Source organism: Vulpes vulpes, unplaced genomic scaffold (genome assembly GCF_048418805.1).
Source record: "Vulpes vulpes isolate BD-2025 unplaced genomic scaffold, VulVul3 u000000630, whole genome shotgun sequence".
NCBI lineage: Eukaryota > Metazoa > Chordata > Mammalia > Carnivora > Canidae > Vulpes > Vulpes vulpes.
In genome coordinates this window covers 391,381-402,679 of record NW_027325744.1, presented here as the reverse complement: position 1 = coordinate 402,679, position 11,299 = coordinate 391,381, and the positions used below count along the sequence as shown (strand labels likewise).

Sequence of the window (11,299 nt, the reverse complement as noted above, 5' to 3'; positions counted from 1 at the left end):
ATTCTCTGGTTTTTCTGAAATTCAAATTTCAGCAGGCGATCTGAATTTTTATTTGCTAAATCTGTCAAACCTATTTTCAGGCCACATACCGTCTATGTCCCATCCTCTCTCGTTTTCACACCCCTTTTTAGGATGTAAAAACCATTCTTGGCTTAAGGGCAGTGCACACACAGGCTGGATTTGGCCACAGGGACCCCTGGCATAAAGCACCCAGCACTGTGCCTGTGGCTCACATTAGGCCAAAATAAAAACCAGCCGAGCTGCCACCTGCTCCTCCAAGTCCTGCTGCCTCGGTGCTGGCTCAGAGCACAGCTCACCCCAGCTGGGGTCCCGGGTGGTTGGCGCCCAGCAGTGCAGCTGGGTGAATAATGCTGAGCCAGCAGGAGCTAATGAGATGGAGGCCCCCTGCCTCTCCGGCCGCGAGAAACTCACAGTGGAAAGGCCGGTTCATTTAGGGTGTCTGGACCGCCTTCAGGGTGACTTTTAAAAATAGCTCGCAGCATCTGGGCAAAGTGAGGAGGAGAGGGGAATGAGCAGAGGTCAGCTCTGCCTCCCGGGTGGGCCTCCTGGATGCTGAGGGCGAGATGCACATGCCCTAGCAGGCCAGCATGTCCAGCCCCGCCTCGGACCGCGGGCCCTCAGACCCAGCCGTGGGTGTGCCTTTGCCCACATATGCCTTCTGCCAAGGGTCCCTCCCGACATGCTGCAGCTAGCTAAGTGCAACTCAGGCTTCAGCCCAGGTGTCACCTCCTTCTGGGAGCCTTCCTGGACTCTCCATACCCAAGCAGGGATAAATGTACCTCTTCCATGTTCTGCCAACACCTGCCTTCCCAGCACTTCCCTTCACAAGAACCACAGCTGTCCCTCATTCACTTAACATTTATGGAGCACCTCCTAGGAGTTTGGTACAAGATGACGAGCAGATAGAATCCCTGCCCTTGTGGACATGGCAGTCTACAGAGACAGATACTAACCAAGTACAACAAATGGGTACATGACAACAAAAAAGTAGGCCAGTTCCCTGCAGCAAAAGAATTTAGTTCTTGGAGAATAACAAAGGAACTTGAGCTGATGAGGTAGGTCTAGCGGTCAGGGAGGGCTTCCTGGAGGAGGTGATGCTCAAGATCTAAGGTGCAAACAGAACTGAACTCTCTGGTTTCTCCAACTCTAAACCAGAGGAGGAAAATGCTGCCCCTGCAATTGCCCCCCCCCCCCCCAGCCACCCTAGAGCTCAAAGGAAGGAACAGATGGAAGGACAATGTGGCAGGGAAAGGCACGACATGGAAATAGCTGGCGGCTTTTTATTTTTTAATTTCTTATGGGGGAGGGGGCGCACAGGAGGTGAGTTGGGAAGGCCTGGAACAGGGCTGCCAGCTGTGACTGCTTCTACCATGGGGCCCTACCTTCCTTTCCTGCCACATCCTGTCCCCTCCCCGCCCCTTCCCACGCCCAGCTCGGTCACTTGTGCCATTCCTTCTGTAGGATTCCCACCCCCTGCCTTTGCTTTGTGCTTTGTGCAGTCCCCTGCACCTGATATCCTCACCCACTCCGACCTCCATCTCCAGCTCTGGCAAAACCACTGCATCTTCTGGGACTCACTAAGGTGTCCTCTGCCCTCCTTCCCGAGCCACCCCCACCCCCCACCCCCTAGGCAAAGTTGATGGGACCTCCTCCACTTCCAAGCTCCAATGGTCAGCTATGAGCACTGGGCTCTAGAGTCAAACTTCCAGAATTCAAACCCCAGCTCTTGCACAGAATCTTGGGCAAATCTTTCCCATCAGTAAAATGGGTATCTGTATTTGCCTCACAGGCATAAGATAATACATCAAAAGCATTTAACACAGTGGTAGCCGCACAGTAAGTGCTTTACACACTTATTTATGAGGTGTTCGCTGAGCCTGGCACCATGCTTGGGGCATTATTTTATTGAATCCTCAGGGTAATTAGGTGAGATGGGTGTGGGTGCATATTTTTACAGATGAGGAAACTGAGTCTTGGTGAGGTCAAATACTTGCCCAAGAGCACATGGCTTTTTTTTGTTTGTTTGTTTGTTTTTTTTTTTTTTTTTGCACATGGCTTTTTTTTTTAAGTTTATTTTTTTATTTTATTTTTTAAAGATTTTATTTTATTTATTCATAGAGACAGAGAGAGAGAGAGAGAGTGAGGCAGAGACACAGGCAGAGGGAGAAGCAGGCACCACACAGAGAGCCTGATGTGGGACTCGATCCCAGGTCTCCAGGATCATGCCCTGGGCTGCAGGCGGCGCTAAACCGCTGCGCCACCGGGGCTGCCCGTGCACATGGCTTTTGAATGGCAGAGTGGGGACTCGAACCCACGACCATCTGCCCTGCACTGAGCCTGGCACACAGTAGGTCCATTTATTCATTCAATACGTACTGGTGCATCCCACAAGCTACGTGGGTGCTTCACATCCATGAGCCCCAAAGATTCATAACAAGCATGCCATGTGGGTGCCATTGCTACTACTCTATTTTCCCAATGAGGCAGCTGAGCTAGGAGGGATGGAGACCATCTGGTCCGTGAAGAGGCTGGGATCTGAATCATCTCCAGCTTCGGAGTCCCAGGTGGCCAACTCCCTGCTCCTGAAGTCCTGGCCCTGCAGCACCAGCCAGGTCCACCTCTGCCCTGCCAAACCTTTTCACCACTGACCTCCCCAGGTGTGCCCAGTACCACCCAGCTCCCTCTCCCCTCTGCACATAGGTCTCCAATGGAGAATCATGGTAGCAAGAGGGAAACCTTCAACCTGAAACACGTATTACTGAAACCAAAGAATCTGAAAAGGCTACATGCTGTCCAAATGCAGCTGCAGGACATTCTGGAAAGAGCAACACCATGGAGACGGCAAAAAGATCAGTGGTTGCCAGGGGTTGGGGGCAGAAAGGGATGAACAGCAGAGCGCAGAGGATTTTTAGGGCAGATAAAGAGATGTATAGGAAATCTCAGTACTTTCTGTTCAGTTTCATTGTGAACCTAAACGTGCTATAAAAAATAAAGTCTATTATTAAAAAAGAAGAAAGTAAAAAAGGAAATATCTTGTCTGTGCTCTGCTGCTACTGTAGGATGTCAGCAGGGATCCCAACGCTCCGGCACATAGGCAAAGGGCCTCCTTCCAGATGGGTTCCTCCCTGCCCTCAGCCCATCGCAGCCTGCACAGGGCTGGGGCCTTCTCAGAGAAGGGGTCTGAAGGCGTCTGGCACACAGCGAGAGCCCAGTAGCCGCTGGTGAACGGATCAAAGCTTCCTCTCCTGGACTCTTGCTCTCTCTCATACACGGTTCCAGAACAGCCCTGCCCCACCCTCCCACCCACACACTTCCACCCTGCCCTCCACATCCACACAGATGGATAATGAAAGCAGAGACACAAGACGGTCCTTCTGCAGCCCCATCTGTGCCTGTGGGAGAGAGCGGGGGGGCGGGGACATAGGTGATGAAGCCATGGCACCTGGATCTTCAGAGTCCTAGTGCTAGCAAAGTCTTCCCTCTTAGCACCTGCCCTAAACATGGCTGTGGGCCTTACAAGGGAAGCAAAAGCCTGTTTCTCAGTGGGCTGCTGCTAGGACAGCCCCAGTTAACCCTTTTCTGGGATGCTATAAATAGGCACCACGCATCGTTCCCTCAGAGTATAGGGACTGGCCAACCTGCCCTGACCTGGAAGCAGGGCGTTCTGGGCGCTGAGATTGGGTTTCCCTCACACAGGTGCCCTGCACAGGTGCTCAGACACCCCCTGACGAGAAGGTCACGCAAGTGCCTGGTTCTGGGGCATTCACCTGGGGGCATTTTGGCAAAAAGGTCCCCCCAGCTACACCTCCCGCACACAGCCACTCAGGGAGATGATGGAACTGTGAAGACAGTCAATCCCCCGCCCCTCCATTCCCGGAGAAAACAGCCTGCGTGTCTCACATTCCCAGCCCACGCCCTGGAGACCGGCCAGCCCTCTCCTGGGTGCTCTGCTGCTGTGTGAGGCGGCTCCCCTGGCAACACGCCCCACTTCCTCAGACCCACGGGCCTCGTGGATCAGGAAGGCACGCACAGACGCTGGAGCGGCCTCAATTCTCTCTGGGGGTCTGGGCAGCTACAGGAGATAAGAACACGAATTCCAGATGGTTGCTTCAAACAGCACAGGGTGAGCCAGAAAACACATTAGCCACCTCTAGCCTACACTGGGAGGAAAAGCAGCCAAGCATCACATCCAAGGGCTGGGTGAGTACCCTGGCTCTGCTCCCTCACCAGCTGTGTGGCCTTGGGTAAGTCACTTCACTTCCTTCGTGCTTCAATTTACTCCCCTCTATAAAAAGGGATAATAAATAGGACCTACCCCTCTGAGCTGTTTTAAGACTGAAATATGTTCATGGATGTAGAGCACTTAGCACAATGTCTAGGACACAACAGAACTTTCTGGAAAATGCTCTGTGCCTAAAATGTCCAAAACGGGATCCCTAGCCACATGCGGCTACTTGAAACTTGGGACAACTGGGCAACAGGATTTTTTTATTTGAGTTTTACTTCCTTTAAATATAAACATGTAACACTAGTGGCTCCAATTGGATGGTGCAGGTCTGGAACACAGTAGGTGCCCGGTAAATGCTAATTATGATTGTTGTTAGGGGTGGTTGTTTTTGGAGGGCTCACTGGGTTACAAACTAGGGAGCATTTCATTTCTGAGCAAGCCGAGATCGGGGAAACTGTATTCATCTTCAAATTCCAGCATCTTGCTGAGCGGTTCTGAACCGCATTTGGGTTTTGGGGTTGTGGACCTCAGAGACGTACTGAGGATACTCTCTCCCTACAACAAGTACAAAGTGTCTGCATAACTTCAGGATTGCCCAGGCCCCTAGATCCCACAGACACCTAGCACCCAGGAGGTCACTTCCGCACCGCGGGGCTGAGCTCCAGATGCTGGGGCCCTCACCCTGCCCAGGCAGGCATCTGTGTCTTGTCTGCCTAGTTCGTTCCCATGTCCCTGCCTGGTCATGTCACCTGGACTTCCTCTGGGTCCCCTCCCTCCCTCTCACTGGGCTGACCCCACAGCATCCCTCCAGCTTGACAGATCTAAGCGATGAGTCCCAGAGTGATTGGCGCAAAAGCCATATGTGACTGGGGCGGAGGTCCAATGAAACCTAATCCTGAATCTTCCAGGAGAACCACAGCAGGGGGGTTGGGGGGGGAAGGCGAAGCTCTCTGTCTGCTGATGCCAAGCTGGCAGGTTGTAACCTGAGAGCTGGGCAACATTCTCCCTCCCCACAGAGACCAGCAAAGCAGAAAGCTAGCACAGAGAAAATCAGTGCAGAGACCAGAAAACACAGAGGGTCCTGATGACATCATTGGAACCCCTGGATAGAGCTGTACCTGAAGCTGGCCTCACTCCAAACTTCCCAAACCCCTGAAACCATAACGTCGATTTCTTAAGGCTCTCTTTCCCTCTTGGCTTGATCTTCATATATTTATTCATTGTTTGAGCTGGTTTTGTTAGCAAGTTATCATCCAAATTGAAATGGGTGGAGCCGGCTAAAATACCGCGCCGTGCTACGTCTCAGTTGTGTGACCTTGGTCCAGTTTCTTAACCTCTCTGAGCTTCAGTTTCTCTCATCAGTAAAGAAGAGTCGCTATTTGTACCTGCTCTATAGGAAGCTCGCTTTGAGCACTAAATGAGATCAAACAAAGCAAGTTAGAGCAGCATTTAATAAATGGTGGTTGTAAAGATGTCTAGTTCTCAAAAAGAAGGAAACAAATGCATGATAGTTGCTATAATTCTAATTAAATGTAATTTACTAAATAATAAAAATTAAATAATAAAAATTAAAAATAATAAAAATTAAAAATTAAAGAAGAATCCAGTCAAGGTCCCAGGTATCATCAAGTCTCAAGTCTTGAGGCTTCCGTTCTCTGATTTTTAAGTAGGAGACTCACTGCCAAAGGAACGGTTATTGTCCTTTACAAAACTGAGTTCTTTCAAGTTTGTCCAATGAAAAAGCACAAGAATCTATTTATTTCTTGTCTTCCTCTACTACTCAAGGAAAAGTACACTGCCTCCCCCTGGCCTTCAGCACTTAGCTGCTCATCCAGGGCCTCGCGGTGGCTAAGTGACAAGACCCGCAAGCTCACAAGGGCGTCAGAATTTCTTCAGCTGAGGGATTATTGCCAGGAGGCCAATGAATAAGCAGACCCAGAGGGAAGATCCAACTGCCCACCTCAGGATGTTGAGGCAGCCAGGCAAGACTCAGCCTTCCCCACCCCCGCTCAAGGGCTCGTTCCTTTGGACCCCAAGAAATACCCTCTTCCCAGTCTGCGGCACTGCTCCTGTGGCAGCAGCACCCCCAGCCTGGGGCTTACCCAAAGAGAGCAAGATCCTACACTGAGAACATCTACAAGTTCATGTGACTGACCAGACAGGGCAGCACAATGTCCTTCTGCGACTGATTTCTATCTTGCTCTTAAATGGGTAAGCCAAGCACTCTGCCTGGTCCCTTCATAAATACTGGTGAATACCTGGCAGTGATAGCATCGCAGCAGTGCTGCGCGGTACAGGATACCCTCGCCACCTGATGCACGAGGACACCAAAGCTGGAAAGGTCCAAGCATCCACTAAATGGCAGGACTCAAACTTGGAACACAAGGCTGTCCGATTCCAAAGCCTGGACCTTTTGCCAACTCCACGTGCTCAGAGGAGCTCATCACCATATGTGATAGGTCATTGGTTTCAGCTCCGGAGTGATGCGGAGCCCGGTTCCAGAGCCAGAATCCAAGCTGTACCACTGACACTGTCGGTGACCTTTGGTGACTTATTTGCCATCTCCGTGTGTCACTATCCTTACCTTTAAGGGACAGTGTTTTATCCACTTTGTGTGGCTTCATGACAATTAAATGAGGCCATCACCATAAGATGCTCAGTAAATACCGTTTAAGAAATAAAAAAATCTTTATCCTGTTAGAATGCCTTTAGTTGAGCCTTTGCTTTTCCTGACCAGAACGAAGATTCCCAGATGGTCTTATCAGTGACCGAGTTTTAATAGGTCTTAAATACAGACTTGGCAAATTCCTTGTTGAGAAAATGCGAGAGACCTGGCTCTCGGGGAGGGATGCTGGCCAAATCTGATGGTTTGAGGTTCTTAGAATCCTGGAGCTGTCCAACTGCGTCCACTTGGAAAGCAGAATGGCATAGGCAGAAGGAAACTGCGGGCGGCCACAGGTGGTTAGGGGCAGCGCTGGGACAAGGACTTTGGTGTCCTCACTTCCCATCCTGGGGTCTGCAGCCAGCAAGTGGGGTGCACAAATGCCATTTCCTACCTGCCGACCAGCAACAAATGCTACACTACCATTTCCCGGAGCCCTTCAAGAGGTTACTGCAGGGAAGACCCAGCCAGACTGCACAGGAGACATAACCCAGCCGGAAAGCTAGGCCCCACCTGCCACCCTCCTCACATCAAACCAGGGTGCTAAAGCCCACCAGGCCCTGTGCTAGCAAAAGCTCCTGGAAGCCGCATTGCCAGAGACCTGAAAAAAGCATCAAAACACACCGCACGGATGTGGCTGCATTATTCACGAGGAGAATTTCTGCCAGCTTAAGCCTGAAAACACGACACACGTGAACTGATCTGAGTCAACCCTATAAGCATCAGAGAACCCCAAAATATCCACACCCAGTATTCCTGCATCTACTTGACTGGCAAGTATTTCTGGAACCCCTATTTGGCCAGTGGGGGAGTGGGGCAGAGTAAGGCGCTGTGGTTTCTAGCCTAAGAATTGAAAGCTCAGAAGAGAACAGCGAAGTTTCTTCTCTTGCCTAAAGACTCTGTGCCCCCGATTTGTGCCCTGCATTTATTGCTCGGCTGTGGCCAGAGCAGTCCGCAACGTGGATGAATTCATGCTTCTCCCCTTGTTCAAAATTCTCCCACGGGTCCCGTCTCATTTCCGGGGGGGCCACAAGACCCTGCAGGAATGGCCTCCTGCTCCCTCTCTGACCTGTCTCCTCCTCCCTTCTGTTCACTCCACTCCAGGCTCCTTGACCTCTTTGCTATTCATCGTTCCTGACTCAGGGCCTTTGCCTATGCTGTTCCCTCTGGCAGGAACACCTTTCCTGCAGAGGTCAGCAGGGTTCCCTCCTTCCCTTTAGGTCTCTGCTCAAATGTCATAGTATCAGAGGCCATGCCTGACCACCTCCTCTGGAAAGCACTGCCCATTCCGCTCCACTCACTTTCTTTTTCTTTTCGTTCTTTTCTTTTAAGATTTCTATTTATTTATTCAGGAGAGACACACAGAGAGAGGCAGAGACATAGGCAGGGGGAGAAGCAGGCTCCCTGCGGGAAGCCTGATACAGGACTTGATCCCAGAACCCGCAATCACGATCTGAGCCAAAGGCAGATGCTCAAACACTGAGCTACCCAGATACTCTCCACCCACTTTCTAGCTTTATTTTCCTCACAGCATTTGTGACTTCTAACACAGGCATACTTTGCTTTCTTGTACTTTGCAGACACTACTTTTGTTTTTCTTTTCTTTTTTTTTCTTTTTACAGATTGAAGGTTTGTGGCCATCTTGCATCAAGCAAGTCTGTATCAGCACCATTTTCCCAATAGCATTTGCTCACTTCCTGACTCTGTGTCACACTTTGGTAATTCTAACAATATTGCAAAACTTCTCATTATTATTATGTTTGTCATAGTGATCTGTGATCAGTGATTATGAAAACTCATGATGGTCAGCATTTTTTAGCAGTAAAATGGTTTTTTTTGGAAGCCTTCACCTCCCACTCCCCTTAAAACATGTATACAATATGTACAATAAAATAAAAATAAAATTAATTGTAATATGTGACATAACACAGTATTTCTAGATTAAGATGATTATATTAAAAATATAATAATTATATTATTTTTTTAGACATAATTCTTTCACACACTTAATAGACTACACTATAGTGTAAACACAACTTTTACATGCACTGGGAAACCAAAAAATTCCTTTGATTTGACTTATCACAATATTTGCTTTCTTCTGGTGGCTTGGAACTGAACCCACGATATCTCCAAGGGGTGCCTGCATATATTTATTGTTTATCTATCTGTCCCCCAACTAGATCCTATGCTTCATGAGAGCATGTGAGCAGGGATGTCGCTTTGCACCTTTTCTACAGTTCCTAGAGCTGTACCTGGTACATAGTTGATGTTCAATAAATATTCCTGGAAGAAAGGAGGCAGCAAAAAACGTCAGGAATGGAAGGAGGGAGAGGAGGTGGGATAGAGAGGAAGGAAAGAAGAAAGGAAGGAAAGGAAGGAAGGAGGCAGGAAAGAAAGGAGGAAGCTTTCTTCTAAAAGTGGCAAAAAGCTCCATCTTGGACCTGTTACCAGCTGATACTTTCTGAAGTCCAAGTCCAAGCAAGACCCTCCTTGCTCATAAATTTTCTACAGCTCCCTGTCATCTAATGGAGCAAAGCCCCAAGCAGGGTGCATCTAGCGGGCCTTTGCTGCCCCATCTCTTCCCCTACATACGCCTGACCTCAAGCCATGTCTCCAGGGACTCTGCTGGACCTCTGTGAGGCCACCCTTCAGAGCTGACAAAGCAGGATTTGAATCCTGGCTTCTCCACAGACTGGCTGTGTGACCTTAAAGTGAGCTGCTTAACCCCTCTGTGCCTCCAGCTCCTCCTTTATGGAGCGAAGGAGACAAGTATCCTCCCTCCTTGGGCCGTCATGAAGAAGTGAAGGAGTTTTCCAGCACAGAGGTTTCTCCGTCTCAACCACAGTGCCAGTCTGGGCTGACACTTCTTGGTGGGGGGGGGGGGGGGGGGGGGAGGGGGGCTGTCCTCTGCATCGCAGGAGGTTGAGCAGCATCTCTGGACTCTACCCACTAGATGTCAGTCACACCCTCGTTTTTGACGAGAAATGGCTCCAGACATTACCAAATGTCCCCTGGGCTAGGGCTGCCAGATTTAGCACTAGGCACTTTACTTCTGTTTATCTGGAATTCGAATTTAACTCGATGACCTATACGTTGTCCAGCAACCTCACCTGGGGGGCAAAACTGTTGCCCCTCTTTTATTGAGAAGAAGTAGATCCAAGTGGAAGCACCACAGGGATCTCAGTAGAAACATCAGTTGATTCTCTCACTTCCTCCAATCTTCTTAGGATGTGAAACCCTCCTCCACCATCCCGTCACACCCCTACCCTGTCCCAAGGCTGGAAGGCACAGCTCCCCAAACGCGCCCAGCTCAGCTGCTGTGGCAAGGGCTCCCCATGGCAGCTCTCATACCAGCTCCAGTTTGCAGAGGTCCACAAGAGCCTCCTCTCCAGCACTGGCCTCATCCCCCTGCCTCCTTCCCCCGGGGGTCTGTCCTCCTGCCCTCAAGCACCTGCTTTTGTCTCTTCCAATTAAGAGGCCTCCCAGGCCTAGCCCAAGGCAAGAAAACAAGGCAGTTAGTCACTTGGCTTCCGTTATCAACCTGGCTCAAGTGGCTGGCTCCTTTAATGGCAGTCGTCATGGCAACAAGAAGCCAGTCCCCGCAGCTGCCACTCTGGGAACCAAAACAAAATTAAGGGTTGGAGGCTGGGAGGAGAAAGGAGGGGAGGGCAAAGCGAGCCAGGGTGGAGCCAGAATAGAGCTGATTGGGTTTAACTGCAGGAAATCTCACCCAGGCCACCCTATCTCCTGGGCGACACTGGGGAGACAGAAAAAATAAGATGCCTGCCCAGAGGCAGCTCAGGCTAATGTGGTGGGTGTTTTCACATCGCTTATCCTGACAAGTGATCTTCATCCTCACTGGGAATAAACTGAAACTCAGACCCTTGTGAAGGTACAGACAGATGCCCCTCTAAGGCTGTGCAATTACAAGCCATCAAGTTTAGCTCCGCCCTCTTCCTCCACCTAGCTCCTGTCCTCCCCATCCGTTTTCCCTGTGCTTTTAGGATAGGACTTCCTGCTCTGCCCCTCTGCATTTGGCACCATGCTCCTTCCTCTCTGTCCTCCAGCCACTTCAGAGTCCTCTCATCACTCAAGTTCACGGTGCTCCCTCCAGCCACAAAGTCTTTGTATATGCAGTTCCCTCTGCCAGGAATGGTTCTCCTCTGTCTTCCCACCTCCTGCCTTCATCTTAAAGGTGTGCTCATCCTTCACGTATCTTCTTTTTTTTTTTTTTAATTTTTATTTATTCATGATAATCACACACACAGAGAGAGAGAGAGAGAGAGAGAGAGAGAGGCAGAGACATAGGCAGAGGGAGAAGCAGGCTCCATGCACCAGAAGCCCGACGTGGGATTCGATCCCGGGTCTCCAGAATCGCGCCCTGG

At 50.2% G+C, this 11,299-nt stretch overlaps 1 long non-coding RNA gene across 1 annotated transcript; it reads left to right on the top strand.

Moving 5' to 3' along the window:
- Positions 1 to 6,921: 6,921 nt before the first annotated feature.
- LOC140596768 (uncharacterized) lies at positions 6,922 to 8,886 on the top strand. The gene is made up of 2 exons (XR_011998643.1): positions 6,922 to 7,684; positions 8,534 to 8,886. It is a non-coding gene; the product is annotated as an uncharacterized lncRNA (long non-coding RNA).
- Positions 8,887 to 11,299: the final 2,413 nt, after the last annotated feature.